Source organism: Dermacentor albipictus, unplaced genomic scaffold (assembly GCF_038994185.2).
Source record: "Dermacentor albipictus isolate Rhodes 1998 colony unplaced genomic scaffold, USDA_Dalb.pri_finalv2 scaffold_11, whole genome shotgun sequence".
NCBI lineage: Eukaryota > Metazoa > Arthropoda > Arachnida > Ixodida > Ixodidae > Dermacentor > Dermacentor albipictus.
In genome coordinates, this window is record NW_027225565.1 from 9,572,566 (window position 1) to 9,590,487 (window position 17,922).

At 42.6% G+C, this 17,922-nt stretch overlaps 1 long non-coding RNA gene across 2 annotated transcripts; it reads right to left on the reverse strand.

Annotated features, from left to right (window-relative positions):
• Nucleotides 1-2,595: 2,595 nt before the first annotated feature.
• LOC139051394 (uncharacterized) lies at nt 2,596-15,514 on the reverse strand. 2 transcript variants are annotated; one of them, XR_011509375.1, is made up of 5 exons: nt 15,255-15,514; nt 13,998-14,051; nt 12,745-12,935; nt 8,687-8,778; nt 2,596-2,739 (listed from the first exon to the last, which is right to left on the reverse strand). It is a non-coding gene; the product is annotated as an uncharacterized lncRNA (long non-coding RNA). The 2 variants fall into 2 exon arrangements; XR_011509374.1 differs by lacking the exon at nt 2,596-2,739 and having other exon boundaries at nt 2,755-8,778.
• Between the last annotated feature and the right edge of the window lie 2,408 nt (nt 15,515-17,922).

Genomic DNA, 17,922 nt, shown 5'->3' on the forward strand with positions numbered 1-17,922 from the left:
CACACGCAGCCGATTCTTTTGGCCAGGTCTTTCCACGATAATAATAATATTTGGGGTTTTACGTGCCAAAACCACTTTCTGATTATGAGGCACGCCGTAGTGGAGGACTCCGGAAATTTTGACCACCTGGGGTTCTTTAACGTGCACGTAAATCTAAGCACACGGGTGTTTTCGCATTTCGCCCCCATCGAAATGCGGCCGCCGTGGCCGGGATTCGATCCCGCGACCTCGTGCTCAGCAGCCCAACACCATAGCCACTGAGCAACCACGGCGGGTGGCTTTCCACGAGTATAGCTAGATATGTTGCCTCGTGCACGCTTTGCCAACACCGTAAGCGACCTACTACTGCTCCGGTAGGGACGCTACAACCACTTCCTTGTCCAGCAGAACCGTTCTCTGTCGTCGGCATTGACTATTTCGGGTCACTCCCAACTAGTCCAGACAGCAACAGATCTGCTGCTGTTCACCACTGGACCCGGTACGCTGAAACAGCCTCAGTACGTTCAGGAGCTGCCTCACAAGTAGGGCCTTCTTGCAGGCTACCTACTTACGTCACGGGGTGCCTGACGTTCTTTTGAGCGACCGAGGCAAGGCATTTCTTTCAGGCACTCTTAAGTTCTGCAAGCGTCCAACACCGTGCGCAAGACAACGTCTAGCTGCCACTCTCTAACCAGTCGCCTAACAGAGTGATTTCATCGCACGCTGTGCGACATGCTATTCATATATATTCAACCTGACCATCGTAACCATGGGATGGGATTCTCCCATTTGTAACATTTGCATACAATACATCTGTTCAACGGACCACCTGATACTTTCCATTTTTCTTAGTATACGGCCGCCACACCACCTCATCACTAGATATTTCTTTCTTCTCTGACCCCGTCAAAACCTCACTATTCATTTGCGACCAGTTTGTGTCTCGTCTTGCCCAATCTCGTTATCGCGCCCGTGTGAACACTGAAGCATGCCAAGACGATCAAAAACATCGGTACGATGCCTCTCGGTACTCCCTGGTGACGCCCTGGTATCGGTACGCCCTGGTGACGATGGGCTCCTATGGAACCTGCATGAACACCCGGTTTATGTCAGAAAATTGAGTCACGATATATTGGCCCATAGCTGACCTCGCCGGTGAACTATCGCGTTACACCTGTTGATGCCTCAACTGGCCGACGCTGCCGCGGAACAAAGATCGTGCACGTTTCGCGCCTGAAGCCCTTTCATCTCCATTCCACTGTCTAACGTGCGGCCAGGCTGGCCGCTTCCGTCCACGGGGGAAATTAGGGTAAGCATTTATGCGGACTTCAACTTCATCTGAGTTTCGCCGCTAGGGAGCCACCGCAAGCGGGTGCCTGCCAAATCAGCTCCGTCAAACGGTACGTGCTACTCCTACCCAATCTCTCCTACAGCCATTAATCTGCTCGAAAAGCGACATCAGTGCCTAAGGAAGACAGGGAAGCCGGCCATTCCGGGCGAAATCTGACCTCTTTTGTGCTAAGAGCGATTATCGGCCAGAGACGCTCAGCCGCCGAGCTAAGCCTCCCTCGGACTCCGCTACACACTAAGAAAAAAAAGAGTATCCCTTACTCTTTTCGAAGAGTCTGGACTCGTCACGTATACGACTCACTTTGTGGGAGACACCCGAACTCTCTTTTGGCAGAGAGTCCCGAGACTATCTGTGCTCAATACAAGGTGTTCGCGTGACTCTGCACACAATAGTCATGCATACTCTGTTGTAATAGTCACCTATACCTTCTCAAAAGGGTTACAAGACTAGTGCTGAGGGAGTCCGTTAACAATTCTAAATGAGTCGAACGACTCAAGATAAAGTGTCTCGTGAACACTGCAAGAATGATTCAGGTAACTATTCTAGACGAGTCCGATGACTCCACCATGTGTGTCAAGTTACCCTTAGTGCGTGGTGCTGGCCTCTTGCAAATGCTAGCGGCAAATGCGGCCTCTTGCAAGTCGTTTCACTCTTGGATGGCAGTGTCGAGCCGCTTTTCAAAATGTGTCAACAACTCTTGCTGTAAGTACACACGACTACGGCTAGTTCTCAAGAAGACTACTATGAAAAGACAACATAGGATAACAAAGAATGCACAGTAAACTTGACAAAAGGCACATGGCAGGTTAGCAAGAAAAAGTTAATATTTCATCAATCTTTGTTACTGTCTTCTGGAAAATTCAAATGTATAAGTCAGCACAGAATCACTATGAAAGCAAGACAGTTCTCTTTACCATTAAACTGGAATCAATAGCCAACTAAGCAAAACAGTCTTAAATAAATATCCAATATGTAGCCTGCAGCTGCATATGCATGACACTGCAATGCCACTCAGAACCATAATGAGACCCCAAAATATTATGTAACTCATGTAGAAGGTTAATTCACCACCGCACAAGTCTCTTATATGTCAAAATATTCATAAGTTCAACCTATTTCACTGTTCTAAAAGGCTTAACTTACGACTTAACATTCTAAGCAAGTAGGCTACACATAACAAATAAGAGAGGCTGCACTTATGTACAAAGGAGACCCATATAATGAAGTGCAATAAAAACAATATTCCAACTTAGATTACATTATCTATGCATTATGCTATGCTTGCTGAAAACAACTGGTTGGCAATTGATAATCCAGTCTAATAGTAAAAACAGCTGTCTTACCTTATGGTACTCTTGTTGGCACTTTTTCCCACACAATTTGTGCATGTTAGCGTGATGAAAATTGATCTGAAAAACACCACATTAAAAAGTTGTGCATCAATTTTATTCTGTCATACAACATGCAACAGTGTATAAAAACCTCATAACTGACAAAATTACAAAAATAAATACAGCAACACTTACACTGATCATTTATTTATGTTGAGAAGCATACTTTTGCAAGACTAAGTAAAATAGCTGACACAGACAATTTCACAGGTAGAAATAACCGCTAATACAAAACTTTCCATTATCCAAACACGTTGACAAAATAAGTAGCATAGGCAGCTGTATTTTGTTACGGCAAAGATAGCGCATGAATGACGAGTACGAGAGGAAGCAGAACACATAAACAAACTATACCCAGCTGCATGCACGCAGCTGTAACAATACACATAGTGCACAAAGATCCAAAAGAAACAAAGAGGAAGATGTGAGGAAGGCTTCTTTTACTCATCACAAGTCATCCTGTAAGAGCACATTATGCACTGGCTGTAATCTATCCTCAGGACATACATGAATAAGTTACTTTAGGTGCCACATTTATAAATCGCTCATACAATGTTCTTGTGATTTTCCTTATTCCAATCTTAAGCTTAGCAAGCATGACTGAGTTACGTAAAGCCTCCCTACGGCTTGGCACATATACACAAAGAAGTGTTTCTATAAACACTGGAGGTCACGGACGGATGACAGACACATACCTCTTTTAATTCTTTTGTATTTGTCATTATGATTACCTACCACAGTAGTCTTTTGTAGAGTGAAACACATCCAAATAACACACTGTGGGCAACCAAGTGTGAATACCTGTTCTCAATTTCTACCTTTCTCTGGTGTCCCGCTCAGGTAACAATGGCGCAAAGGATTGTCTTCCCAATGTATGCATTCCCATACAACAGGAGCAAATGATAAACCACATTAATGGTGCGTGAAATAAAGCATCTGTGCTTGACTTCCCACTGCCGCTCCCATCTGGAGTGATCTTTTTTTTTGCTTTGTATACACTAGTACAGGTGCTACGTAGTCCCCTTGGAACCCAAAGCAATTCTCACACCACAGCAGGATGTCAATTTTTTTAAAATTCTAAGCAGAACTCTCGTTATGGGGGACAATTGCGAACTTATATTTTTGCTTTGTATCTTAATTATGTTGTTGACCTTTAAATTTAGCCACTTTACTACTTTTCTGCAGACAGGCCATTGCACCAATGCTAGGTTTTGAAAACACCAGAGCAGGGTAGAAAGCAAGAAGAGATATTTATAATTTGGGTGCCCTCTCTGCATTACATGGATATGTTTCAATGAACGATAAGACTACTTGGTAGATAAACATATAAAAGATAAGAGAATTAAGCTCAAAGCCTACCAAATTAGTAACTGGGAATTTCATATGCAAATTAAATTTCCTGATTCCCAGTGATGAAACAGTTTTGAGAATATGTGCGAAGGCAACCAAGTGACTCATTCTCACAAAGAAAACAAAATAAAAACAAGCAAGATTACAAGAACTTCGAACTTGCAACCTAAAGTAAGACACCTGACATGACTGATTTATGTATTTACTGAGCATAAATTACAGCTAGCGCATAATCTGCTTGAACAAGATGACAAACAATGAGTTACTGTTGCTTTCTCTCTGGGGCATTTGGCTCTTCTGAACACATGCACATTGTATGGCACAGCTGCGTGGATGTAGCTGGGCATCGTTATGAGTCAGCATCACTCTGTTATTATGGTCCTTCACTATTATCGTTATAATTTATATTTGGCAAGCAGCCTAACTATCGGGTTGATCAGCTGTATTTTAAACAAAACATACTGACAGATTTCCGTTTCTAGCTAACATAAGGAGGCGGGTACATCCTTTCAGATTTCAAGAAACAGCTGTGCAACAGAAAGTCTACGATGACCAGTACCTTTATTATTAAGTGCCATGTACTAGATCTTTCTGCAATGAATACCTCTATTACCAAAAATTGTAGTCTGAAAAACTAATTGGAAAATATTTACAAAAGTGACAGATACTAGAACTGAATTACAATTGCAAATGTTTTCGTAAACAAGATCACAATAATTGAAGTTTTATTAATTTCAGCAAAATGGCTGACCTCCAATTATTGAGGCTAGTCAGTGCTGAAGGTATTGTTAGTTTGTAGGAGTCCTCAGACTGACAGCTCTGAAATATTTATCGCCATACTTGGTGGAACATGCTTTGCTGTTGCAGATATTACTTAGCCACAAAACATTTTGTAAGCTTTATGGGACAATTCTGTGTGGAAGATAAACCTTTCTGATCATGTCTTTTTGGGTTGTGTATCTCGGAACTGGTGCTAGTCTGAGTTCTTACAAACTAGACGTTATTGAGTACGGTAATTATAATGCCTGCCAGTGCTATAAATTTCTGTTAGCGAAAATTGTCGCATTGTCATGAAGCAGTTATGTTCAATTTTTAGCGGCAGTCACTGCTGAAACACTCAGTACAAAGCACAAAACAAAGATATGGAGTCAAAATGTAAATGACGAACAAAGTTATAGTCAATTCTCCATTTCACAGAACTGTCTTTTTTTCTGTTAGTTTGCCAATACCAATTGCACATACACAAACATTTGAGTATTGCACTTCTGGTAAATGCAGGAAATTTCAGTGTTTAACAGAAGCCCTTGGGAAGACAGCCCAGAGTCGCTTCCACAAAAAGACTTGCGTTCAATTTGTGTTTCTAGGTTGTAGGTCACTATAGCAAGGGGCATGTTTTGCTGATTGAATATTACTCGAAACAGTCTTATTATTCGTGCTAGAGGCTTGAAAAGAGAGCAAATTGTAGAGTTCTTCATGCAGATGTCATATATGTCAGTATTTCTTTAGCTGCTTCTTGAGTTATGTCCTACACAATGGGAAAATACACTGATCTTTGCGGGCACTTTCTTGTGTAAATTTTCACAAAAAGCAGTGTGCTGTAGCTACCTCAGCTCTTTGTAGACTGCAAAGTGCCGATATCTATTCAAAGAGCATGTAAAGTTACTAGAAGTATGCAAAATTAGTAGGCAGGCAGAGAGGCCTGCCTACTAATCTTGCATACTTCTCATGCTATTGTGAAAAAAACTATTGAATATACTTCAAAAACATTTTCTCACAATAGCATGAGAATAACCTTATGCACTTATAGTTGTCCTATACTTCGAAATTTGGCATACGTACTCTTCAAGATATGCAGAATGCTGATATCTAATTGAAATTGCAATCTGTAAAATTATTTAATGTGGCCTAATATATTTTTGCATAGTTCCAGTAATTGTACAAGCCATTTGGATAGGTATCACCACTTTGCAGTATACGAGTAGCTAAATAAGATACGGCATGAAGCTATTTCTGAAAATTTTATACACAGGAAAGTGCCCACAAAAATATTTTGCCACTGTGTAGGACATAACTGAAAAACAGCAGCTACACAAAAATAAATGACAATTCAAATCTAATAAAACACTTTATGAATGACAGTATATTCAAATCTCTAGTACAAATATATAAAAGAGTTGTTTCGAAGAGTTAATAAGGGGGTGTCAGTGTATTCTACTAAAGTGTTAGAAAATGCCTTCAGGCATACCACGGGGAGCTTTATAAATAGCACACGCACTCATCTGCCTAAAAAGCCCCATGCCCTGCTTGAATTCATTAGTCATTTTTGCATTCTGTTGTATGTCACCATTTGCATCCCTTAACATAGAGTGCACGAAACCAAAAACAGCCTATTACCGTATTTACTCGCATAATGATTGCACTCGCGTAATGATCGCACTCCTAAATTTTGTCGTCAAAATTCGATTTTTTTAATTTCCCATGTAACGATTTCACCCCCAACTTGCCGCAGCGATGTGTCATGTGCCAAATCTAGCTAATAATGATCGCGCTTACCATCTGTCGACTGCTATGCGAACGACTCTTCAAGACAAACCAAGCAGACTGCATGCAAAAAACTTTCTTAAGCAGATGCCCCATTTCATTCCTTTCATCACTTTCTGCACTTCTACGACAAAAAAAAAGCTACAACCAAACTTTCCTTTATTATGTGTAGGCTTTATAATGGTTGTGGTCAACAAAAACAACAAAAAAGGCGTCTTTCGATTCTTCTCATCTGCACTTGTGGGCACGCAACAAATCGCGAGCGGCAATGATAGCAGCCACGTTTACACTGATACGTTAGAAGTGTACCCTATTCATTCGCCGACGTTTGTAACGCAGCTAAGATATTCGCCACCCTTAGCGGAAACGTGCCACATTAGGATAGTGGTGAAGACAAATGCCGCAGTTTCCGCAGCATGCCCACCATGTGTTCCTATGTCACTGGCAGAGCTAAGCGCGCCCATCTCTGTCCCCTCAAAGTGGGCATGGTTATGCTATTGCCGCAAACTCGCCGATGTTATTCATTACTAATATGGAAGAAACTGTTTGAATGCACTGTAATGTACTCACGAGAAGAAAAACGCAATCAGTGCATTCGGCTTGCTCTGCCGGCCACCATTTTTTTTCGTGTCCTGCACTACATACAGCAGCAGCCGCCTATTTGTTGACCTGTTGTCATCCCGTAGTAAATGCCAGATAATATATTTTTTTCTTTTTGCGGGAAATTTAACCAGCGTAATGATCGCACCCCTGAATTTGAGTCAATTTTTTTTACAAAAAAGTGCGATCATTATGCGAGTAAATAGGGTAACACACTGAATTTTTAGCCTGTAAAGGGGTTGTATACAAATGGGGGCAGCCAACTCTAGTGTGACAATAAACAAATATTTGTTTTCACAATATTGAAACCAGTCATAAAATATATCCTCACAAATTTGGAAATGAATAACCAAAGAACCTTGCTGATTGTCTTATTGGTGTCCTAAACAAGATCTTTTCATGTTTATAATTCCTAGTTTAATTCACTTTCTCTAGTAAATGGGCTCTGACCTAGACTACTCAGTGTAGGAGACTAACCCAGACCTGGAAGCCAATATTTAAATCTGAAATAAAGACATTCATCCCACGAACACGTCACTGCTATGTCATCAGAAGCGTGCATCCATGGACATATAGTCTGTACAATAATTTTTTACATGATCTGTACTGTTACTCTTGTACTAATAAATTAGGAAATGCACTTGCTATTTAAAGCACTGCTGTAAACCTTTGTGTTTGAGAAATGCAATACTCAAAAGTGTAACACAACCAATGTGTGCATGAAACCTACGATGCCTTTGACATTCGTCAGTGTGGCAAATAGGCACTGAGAAATGCCAAGGTCATCATAGCTTTCTTGTTTGAAACCTTGTATGCGAGTACATTACTGGTATCTTTGCAGTGAAAGGAAGTCGCATTATTATCAGACTTATGAGGGGAACTCATGTTTCTCTAGTTTAATATTTTCTTTTTTGTGCTCCTATATTCTTGACTTTTCCAAGAATAATGGGTGTTTGAAATAAGTACTCTATATTGCTCTTAAATTTTTCCTGCACAAGAGCCCACGTTAGGTTACATTTCTTGAACCCTTTGCAGTGCTGTAGATTATCAAAAGAAAGAAAAAAAATGCTGTAAGTTTGCATTTTAGCCTTCTGTATAACAAGTATGAACCTATCAATTACATACACAAGTACGAAACAACTACGAAAAACTGGGCATAAAGACATACATTATAATACCAGGAATCGATGGTGAGAATTCTAATAGAAAGGAACCATTAAAAACTCGGCACTAAAGACACATATTAATTATAATAACACAAGTATTTGCTAAGAATTTGAAGAGACAAATAGAATGTCTCTTCAAATCACTCCACCCCAACATTCATCCATGGTTCGATGAGTGACCACAGTTGGTGATGCTGTTTGGATAAGTTGCGGCGGAGGTGCAGCTGTGAAATAGGTGGAACATGTAGAGGGGCCACCAAAGGTTGCATGCTGGTTGCACAGCAGGTTGCCTTGATCTCCAGACTCACTCGACACTCATGCGTTGAGCCTGGTTATACGCCATTTGCAAAAAGGCCTTGCCCGAGTGTGTGGTACGGCTTTGGTAAAATTTCTAGGCAACCTGAAAAACATAGATCGATATCTATAAGCACCACAATATTCTTCACCATAGGGCAAACCTGAAGTTTACCATCGGCACATAGCAGATAATGAAAACAGACACAAGCCACCAGACTTCAGGTATAAAAATGTGCAAAAGTGTAAATGAGTGTGAAGAGCTGCTTATAGGATGGAATGTTTCATTTTGTCTTTTGTAGATCAATAATAGTATCTTAACATAAAGTCAAGTTTACTTTGCCCTCCCTAAAAAAACTTAAAATTAACCCCTTCAGCGGCGGTGTGTACATTTGTACACATTAAATTTGGCGCCACGTCGCGCGCCCGCCTTTCCTTCAAATTGGATAACACACCACGTGAGCATTGAGACATGCTTCCTTAGTGGACAGCTAGCGCCATCTAGGTTTTTTACGGCAAAGCACAAGTCAAAACAAACATTCAAGACTGACGCCTCTACCTTTTACGGATCGGCACGTGAGTGCACTCCGATAATTCTTGTTTTTTCTCATGTAAAATTTGTTTACAAAAATGATATTCATATCAGCTTAACACATATGGTTATGGCTTGTCGCAAACAACGATTTTTTTTTGTTTTTGTTAAGGATGGCTTGGTGCCGTGCAGTCAAATATGTGTGTGTACAATTGTACACAAGGCGCCTCAAGGCTGTCTCATCAGAACACTTTACCTGGGCATTTTATTTTGTTTCTAACGGGTAATGCTGAACTTGTACGTATCTTTTATGCCTGATAGGTCTTAGAGACCATTCAGAATTCCGGCAAAAGGCATCGACGACGTCGGCCCAGGCTCTTTTGGCCAGAATTGCTGACGGGAACATCTCAGATGGGGACTTCTCAGACGATGAATTCGAAGAATCTGCCGAAATTGTGGTAAGTTCGGCCACTACTCAAAATAAATTTTATATTTTGCTGTTATTTAGTACTATAACTTTCTCATTTTATTCTAGGCTGCTTCAAATGAAGATCCTTTCCTAAATGACCACGACATTAGTAGCAGTGAAGATGAAGAGAATGTGCAGCCACCGCCAACAAAAAAGAAGAAAACGGTTGTGAAGTGGATTAAGAAGAAATTCTCACCAGTAAACACTGAGTGCAGGTTCATCCCTGACCGAGGATCTGCTATCCTTGAGCCGCTTGAGTACTTTGTGAAGTACTTTCCAGAGAACATTTTTGATTTTTGATGACATAGCACATTTTACCAACATTTATGCACTGCAAAGAGATGGAGTTGAGCTAAATACCACATCGGCAGAAATCAAAGTTCTCATTGACATTATGATACACATGGGAATCTTGAAGTTTCCTCGGATCCGCATGTATTGGCAGGAGGACAAAAGAATACCATGTATTGCGGATGCAATGACATGCAAACGATTTTTCAAGCTTCGAGCAGCACTGCATGTTACTGATGGCAATGCTCCGCTGGATCCACCGAAGAACAAGTTTTGGAAAGTGGCACCAATCATTGATGCTGTCAGAAGTCGATGTCTTGCTCTGCAGCCTCTCGCCGAAAGCAACATCGACGAACAGATGGTGCCCTTTACAGGAAGGGTCCCTGCTAAGCAGTTCGTGAAGAACAAGCCAAACCGTGAAGGAATAAAAGTATTCGTCCGCTGCAGTTCAGACGGCATGGCGCATGATTTTGAATTCTACCAAGGGAAAGGCACTGGCGTAAGCAAGGACCATTCACATTTGGGTCTTGGTGGATCGGTCGTGATGCGGCCTGTGGAATCGCTCCCGCGCGGTCTGAACGTTAGATGCTACATGGACAATTATTTTTCTTCTGTGCCGCTCTTCCGAGAGCTGAAATTGCTAGGTATTTTCGCCTCTGGTACGATTAGGGCCAACAGAATTCTAGGCTGTGAGCTCAAAAGCGAAAAAGAATTGAAAAAGGAAGGGCGTGGAAGCTACGACTTCAAGATTACCCAAGAGGAAGACGTCGTCATTGTTCGCTGGCACGACAATGGTCCAGTCAACATGGTCTCTACAGTTGTAGGACTAGGCAACATCACTAAGGTGAAGAGATGGAGTGAAGCTGCCAAGGCACATGTCGACATCGATTGTCCGCAGGTTATCGCGGACTACAATCAATTTCATGGGTGGCGTCGACAAGCTGGACTTTTTGGTGTCGCTCTATCCCCTCAAAGCAAAGACGAAGAAATGGCCAGTAAGAGTTATCTCCCCCTTCATTTGCTTCGCAGTGTGCAACAGCTGGCTTTAGTACATTCGCGACGCGAATGCAGAAGGACTGCCGAAAAAGGAAGTGAAAGATGTTATGGCCTTTCAATCAGACATTGCACGCAGTTTGATTTCAAGCAACAGGACTGCGCCAAACAGGAGGGGTAGACCAAGCACCAGCTCTCCAAGTCCTGTCCGAAAATCACATGTCGGCATGCCCCTTCCAACAAATTCCACAAGGTTTGATGGAAATAACCACTGGCCTATTCACATCAGTGCCAACTTCCCGCAAAGGTGCCGAAACACAGGCTGTGCTTCAAAGTCTCGAGTTTGCTGTCGCAAATGCGGTGTTTTTCTCTGCCTAAGTGCCACAAAGGATTGCTACTATGAATTTCACGTCAAAAAGTAGGATCCGTCGAAGCAGGCAAGCTGAGATGCATTGTAAATACACTCTTAAGTACTTTTGCCAAGTTACCAGCACCTGACAACAGTTACTCCTTGTGTAAGTGGCCGTCAAGATAATTTACGTCCTGGAGGCGCCATGTGTACAAATGTACACATCAGAAAAATTTTTTGTTGGCTCAATAAACATGTTTTCATTCATACCACTGAGTTTGGGTCGCTATTTAGAGGCAATATTTGAAGGAACCACAATTTTCCTTCGTGTTTCTCTTAATTCGCGCCTGAAGGGGTTATGGGGTTTTACTTGCTAAAACCACTTTCTGATCATGAGGCACGCCGTAGTGGAGGACTCCGGAAAGTTCGACCGCCTGGGGTTCTTTAATGTGCACCTAAATCTAAGTACACGGGTGTTTTCGCATTTCAACCCTATTGAAATGCGGCCGCCGTGGCCGGGGTTCGATCACACGACCTCGTGCTCAGCAGCCCAACACAGCCACTGAGCAACCACGGAGGGCATGGCCCTCCCTATTTGTGTAAGTAGGCTATTCCATGCGAGCTGTACCAACCTGGCACACGACCACTTGAAATTTTTTTTTGAAAAACTGGAGGCCCTTCAATATAGCGCAAATGTTAATTTCAAGAAATACTTAACTTAAAAAGTTTTTTTTACTGGCGCAAGCACTAAGTGAGATTTTGTGTAATGCACCAATCTATGCATCATAAAAGGCATAGCAGAAAAATTGGTTCCTTCATTAAGGGGGCCAATTTTTTCAGGACAATAAAGAGAGGCCTTACACCAAAAATTGAACTGCTTATTAGCCACTGCTCAGTTTATTATGGGTCATTAAAAATGGACAAAATGGCCTATTAACTTTATTTTCATGAATCTGGCTTACAGCAAAAGCTGCAAATTTATGTAATCCACATATTTAGGAGTTGTGCTGCATGCAAAAACTGGTTTCAGGAACATAAATTATGCAGCAGTGCACAGAGATGAGGATGAACTAGCAAAAAAAGTCAGTTTTGGTGTGTTTATCGGCATACTTACTATTGAGGCAGTCCTAGTAAATTTATGCCCACTGCCATGTATGAGTGTACACTGTATTGTTTTTAGATTGCTAAAGCTTTATCAGAGCAGTTTTTTGTTAAGCAAGAAAAAAAATTGTACAAGTGGTCTCCTACTGGTTTCAAAATTTGCAGCGCATTTCGTGTAATCCACATAGCCTTCTGGCGGCTAAGGCAAACTGCATGGACTTGAGCATCCCTGCACAGATAGCAGGGAGTCTAAACTGCTTTGAAGTTAACTCTTTCATTGCTGAGTGGCTACAAGCCACTTCACTCAAAAAGTTGCCACTTAATCACATGTATTTACCTTAATCTTTCTGTCGGCTTCCAGCCTGCTTGGCATCATCACGAAGGCTGCCAACTCCCTAGTGGACGTAGTCAGGACATGGTGGTGGCAGGACGCAGTGGCAGGAGCCGCCAAAGGCTTCGAACTCTCTAGTGGACGTAGTCAGGACACAGTGGTGGTAGGATGCAAGGGCGGGAGCCACCAGAGTGTACCTGCAGCAAATTTGCACAAATGCTCTTAGTCCTAACATGTCACAATTTACAAGAAAAATTCAGCTGTCTGTGTAACATGGATACCAATACAAATAAATGTAAACAGTTAGGTCCTACAACACAACTAGAACATCGACAAAGAAGAAATGGTACTTATGCTTATGAAAATCCAAGCAATGAAAAAAAAAGAATCTGCATCCGATTTGTGCATGGAAGCTCAGTGGAAACCCGAGCTCATACCATGAAATGATCTGCTAGTCAACTGCAAGCCTCTTAAAATGTCATTGTATATTTTTTACACGCACTATGTTAAGCTGCATTAAAACAAGTTCAGCATCTCTAAATATAAGTAATCACGAAGCAATTCAATTAATGAATTCCAGTGGTCGATAATGCAACAAAGTGCATGCTCTGATGAAGCTGGCCAAACTGGGTAGTGACAAATAACAATGTGGTTCTCTACATCTTGTTTTTCTGGCTTTCACTGTAGCATTAAAATACACAAGAAATTTCACATTCCTGACATTTAACCCTGCTAATTTTTATTCCATAATGCATAATACTTCAGCAAGAGCAATAATGCTGTCTTTTAATCATAAATAGTGATAGAACAAGAAATTTTACTGGAGCTAATGTTTTGACAAGAAAACTTATCTCCTTCTCTTTGTCGAAACATTGGCTCCAGCGATGCTCCTTGTTCTACGCCTCTTCATCATTTCAAGTCTCTGTCTTCCTGTGCACCTCTGTACTTTCAATGTTGTATCAATGAAATTGCAATAACGGAGAATTAGTAAATGTAGCTGATGAAGAACTTGGGCTTGTTGGTAGACAATGACAGAGTAACTGCGCAACATAGAGATACGAACAAAGGAGGCTTATGTGTGCCGTCACCTCCAGCCATGTTTCTCCTTTGGACGATTACTCTATCTCGATGTAAAAGTATTACCCTTTGCACAATAATGCTGAAATGAATAAAGGCCAGGAAAGTGGACACAAAAATTACAACAAATAGCATCATATGCTAATGAGATATGCGAAAGTGCCTGCTACGATCTGTCTCACCCATAACGTGCTGGATAAGATGGCGTCTTCTGGATGTTGGCATTTCTTGAATACCTAAAATAAAGTACATTTCAAAATTACAAAAATACACAGAACAGCAGTAGCAGAGGAGATAACGCATTGTTTAGTAAAAGAAAGTAAACTAATCTCTGATGCAGTGCAGACGGAATTTCCTTTATTAAATTAGTAGAATAATACACCACACTTCATTTCATTCAATGCTGTGAGCGTTTCTTGGTACAAGAAAGAAAGGTATTTCTGCATGAAAACAGTAAAATAATCATAGCCTTCTACTTTTACAAAATACGCGACAGTGAGCCAACTACAGCAGTATATACTTAAAATTGTTATATGCACATTACAATAGCCAAGACAGGATAAACTTGGGTTTATATGCAGATCACCAGGAGGTACCACTTTGCAATCAATTCATTTCTACTTGCCAAATATCTGCACTAACATAAGACTACAAATAAAAAGACCCTCTTTTTCATAAAACACCGGACTCAAAATAAAAAATCCAGTAGGAATACCACAACTTCTGTGCATAACACAGCCAGGTTTTGTACGCCTTGTAGGATTTACTATATAAAGGTTGCAGCAAATTCATGCTTTTAAATATTTACCACCATGAAAATAAAGATTACATAAAAAATAACATTATACATCGGCTTAGATTGTCAGCTAACGTGTTTTGTGTTTTCTACTTACAGCCAAATGCACATAAATTTTTTTCTGTTTCAGCGCTTTTAAAGTGCTGTGTCTGTTCGCTTGTGCATGCAGCCGCTTTACCGCTCTTTAAGATATCTGTGCTGCCACATCGCCTGACACTGCCATAAAGCGTTGTAGCGCTTGTATTATTCGCGGTAATATACCTAAAGCGCTAGTAAATCTTCAGAATACACAAGCTGTCTTTTCGACTACCTGTCTTCGCCAGCGAAAGTCACACTGGTGCTAGTATTGTATCTACACTTCAAGTTACGCAGTACTTGATATTATACGGATTTTTCGATGCGACAGGCCACTCGTCACCGGAGTCGTTAAGAACGGTGTTTCTCCTGGCAGTACAGCTTTGCAATAATTTCAGATGCTCTCCTGAGGCTTCCGTCTGCCAGTAGTATTTTCGCATACATACGCGCACGCATGCCCAAGAAACGTCTGTGAACTGCCAAGAGAAACGTGGCGCAAAATGTAGCCATACCGGAAGGGCCGAGTCCGCGCCGTTTGTAAACTCGGAACAAAAGCTGATATGCTTACCTGAGACGTTAAGAGAAATATGGCACAGGTCACAGGTCCCCGCTGGTAGTGGTTCGTATGCATCTGGTCGTCTCTGTCCGTTGCGATCTCCCATATCACAATGAAAGATGCAGTGCAAACCGAAAGACGAAATCGGCGATACGCTGCTGCTGGCGGCGGTCCCCTCGTCGCAATCACACAGCACGGACAGAAGCTCCCACCGTAACTTGCCGCAACACTTGGTTGCAGTCGCCCCTAACGCAGCGATTTCAGAACCACTCAACGACAACGCACTTTTAAAATGGCGTCATGCTATTGACGGCTTCGGCTTTGGATCATTTTGTATCTGCACAACTGAGCAAAACAGTTGCCCTAGTTTCGGTTTTGTTTCCTCGCGTTGAAATAAAAACTGTTTTGCTCACTGATAATTTTACGTCACTTAAGTAATGTTCACGAATGAAACAGCCATGAATTTAACACGCGTGTTGAAATGCCCGCTACGTTCACTTGGCAGAAGCAAAATTTGCCCGTCCGAGCGTGGTTACGTTTGAAATATCTATCGGGGGGCTGTCGGAGCATGCTCGAAGTGTGAAGACGCGGCGTAATTGTCCTTAATTTGCTTAGCTATAACGGTGCGGCTGCCCTTTATTTCTGTCGAGTGCAGTTTGCTCTGATGTGAGGTAGAACTACAAAGCCGCCCATGTTACTGAATGATCTAGTGCACCTGAAGCTGCCAGAACTCCGGTATTTCCTCCACAAGTTCTTGCGACTGTGTGCTGTTGTCACCAAATGCGAGCGTAGTCATTTGGCGGAGATTTATCAACACATTTTCTAGAACTATCGTTCACCGCTCTCTCACGGCATGGAGAAGCAGCGTGGTTGGTCCTTAGTGAAAATTTCTATTTATTGCGAATTTTGCGATAGCAATTATATGGACACAACCGTCGAAATATATCTGTCGGTGTTACCGTGAGCTTTCGTATAAAGTCAAGTGCGATAAGATCCTATCCCGCGCCGTTGGCTGTGCGCGTTAAAGGAAGTTTTTGAGGCTGAGGCGGGCTCGATGGGCGCCCCAAGTATCTATAGGAGGTCACGTGATAAAACGCGCGCAAGCCGGGAGAGGGATGCGCTAGTTTAGCGCGCTTCTCCTCCTCTAGCCGTTTTGCGGGGACGGTTTGGCGGAAGAGGCAGCAGAAGCGTTCGGTCCGCTCTGTTCGCGCCCTTCGTCACGCCAACGCTGCGACAGCGAGTGTTCGCCGTCATTGAGTGAGATCTGTTGTTTGCACGTACGCGCGTGAGCCAGTGCTTCCTAATTTAAGGAGTAAGCGAATGTTTACTGCAGTTTATTCAGCCGATGAAACAACGAACCTTGGTTCGTGCAGTGGTTCATGCAGCATTGGGGCGAAACTGCTGTATTTTTGTTTTTATATTTCTAGGGGGTTCCAAAGCAGTGTTGCGTACGCTAATATTTGTTTCTAGCCGCGGAACGCAACGCACTGCGGTAGCCCAGTGGCTTTGGTGTTGCGCTGCTGAGCTCGACGCGACGGGTCCAACCACAACCGCGGCAGTCACATTCCAACGGGGGCAGAATGCGAAAACGCGCGTAACCGTGCATTCCGTACACGTTAAATAACCCGAGCTGCTAAAAATAAATCTGCAGCTTTGCATTACCGTGCGCCTCATAACAAGATGTTGATTTTGGAACTTAAATCTTCAAAATTTAGTTTAAGTCGCGGAATTACATTTACAATCGACACTGTTGACTGCACCTACTGAACTTATCTCTTTGCTGTGCTCTCTTTAGTAGCCAATACTTTTTTTTAGATTTACTTATGGTCAGAATCCAGTGTGACAAATCCAAGTTTTCCTTATCATGGGAATCCAGCTATCGCTTAAGCGTGTGAGGTATCAACAAACATGGTCAAGGAAAATCAATATATAGAGTTCGAAGTAATTGCAGAACACAAGGATGAAAGAATGATACACGGCATTACAACCAGGACAGGAACCCGAGGGCCTGCCTAAAACAGAAGAGTTTATCTGGTATTTCTTCTCCTGCATTAAAATCTTTCTCTCGCCAGACTCATCTCGAATATCAGAGGAATGGCGATCTTCCATGACTCTTAGCGTGCTATTGAGAGTCAAACGACCCATGCGGGAATGTTGGCTCTTCTTTCTGACTCTACTCGCGCAAAAGTGGGTCTTCGGAAGAAAAAAGAGAGTCAAGTTGCCGTGACTCACTTTTTACTCTCTTTTTTCTTAGAGTGTACTGCGCCGGCGGCGCCAGCCGTTAACATGGAAGTAACGGTTGAAGGCCACACCGTAACCGCACAAGAGGTCCAGTCAGACGATTGGACAACAGTTCTATATAAAGCCTACGCCTCCCTACCAGCCAGTTCGCCGAAACCACCTCAACGCTCCGACAACTCAACCTCCGAGGCAGCAAACCCGAACGCCAGGAACGTGGCGCGCGACGCAGCAGCCGCAACCAGCAGCGGCAAGGCACCGGCCCACCTACCAGCTGCGACCAAGGAGGCTCGCCTCGCAGTGCAACGCAGCAAGCAACTGCCGCCGCTCCCACCTAACGCTATTAGAGTGGTCGTTCGCCCGCGAGGTGAACTGCGACTCCTAGACATACCAACACCTCGACTCAGGAAGGCAGTGCCGACCCAGCTCCAAATCACTCAAC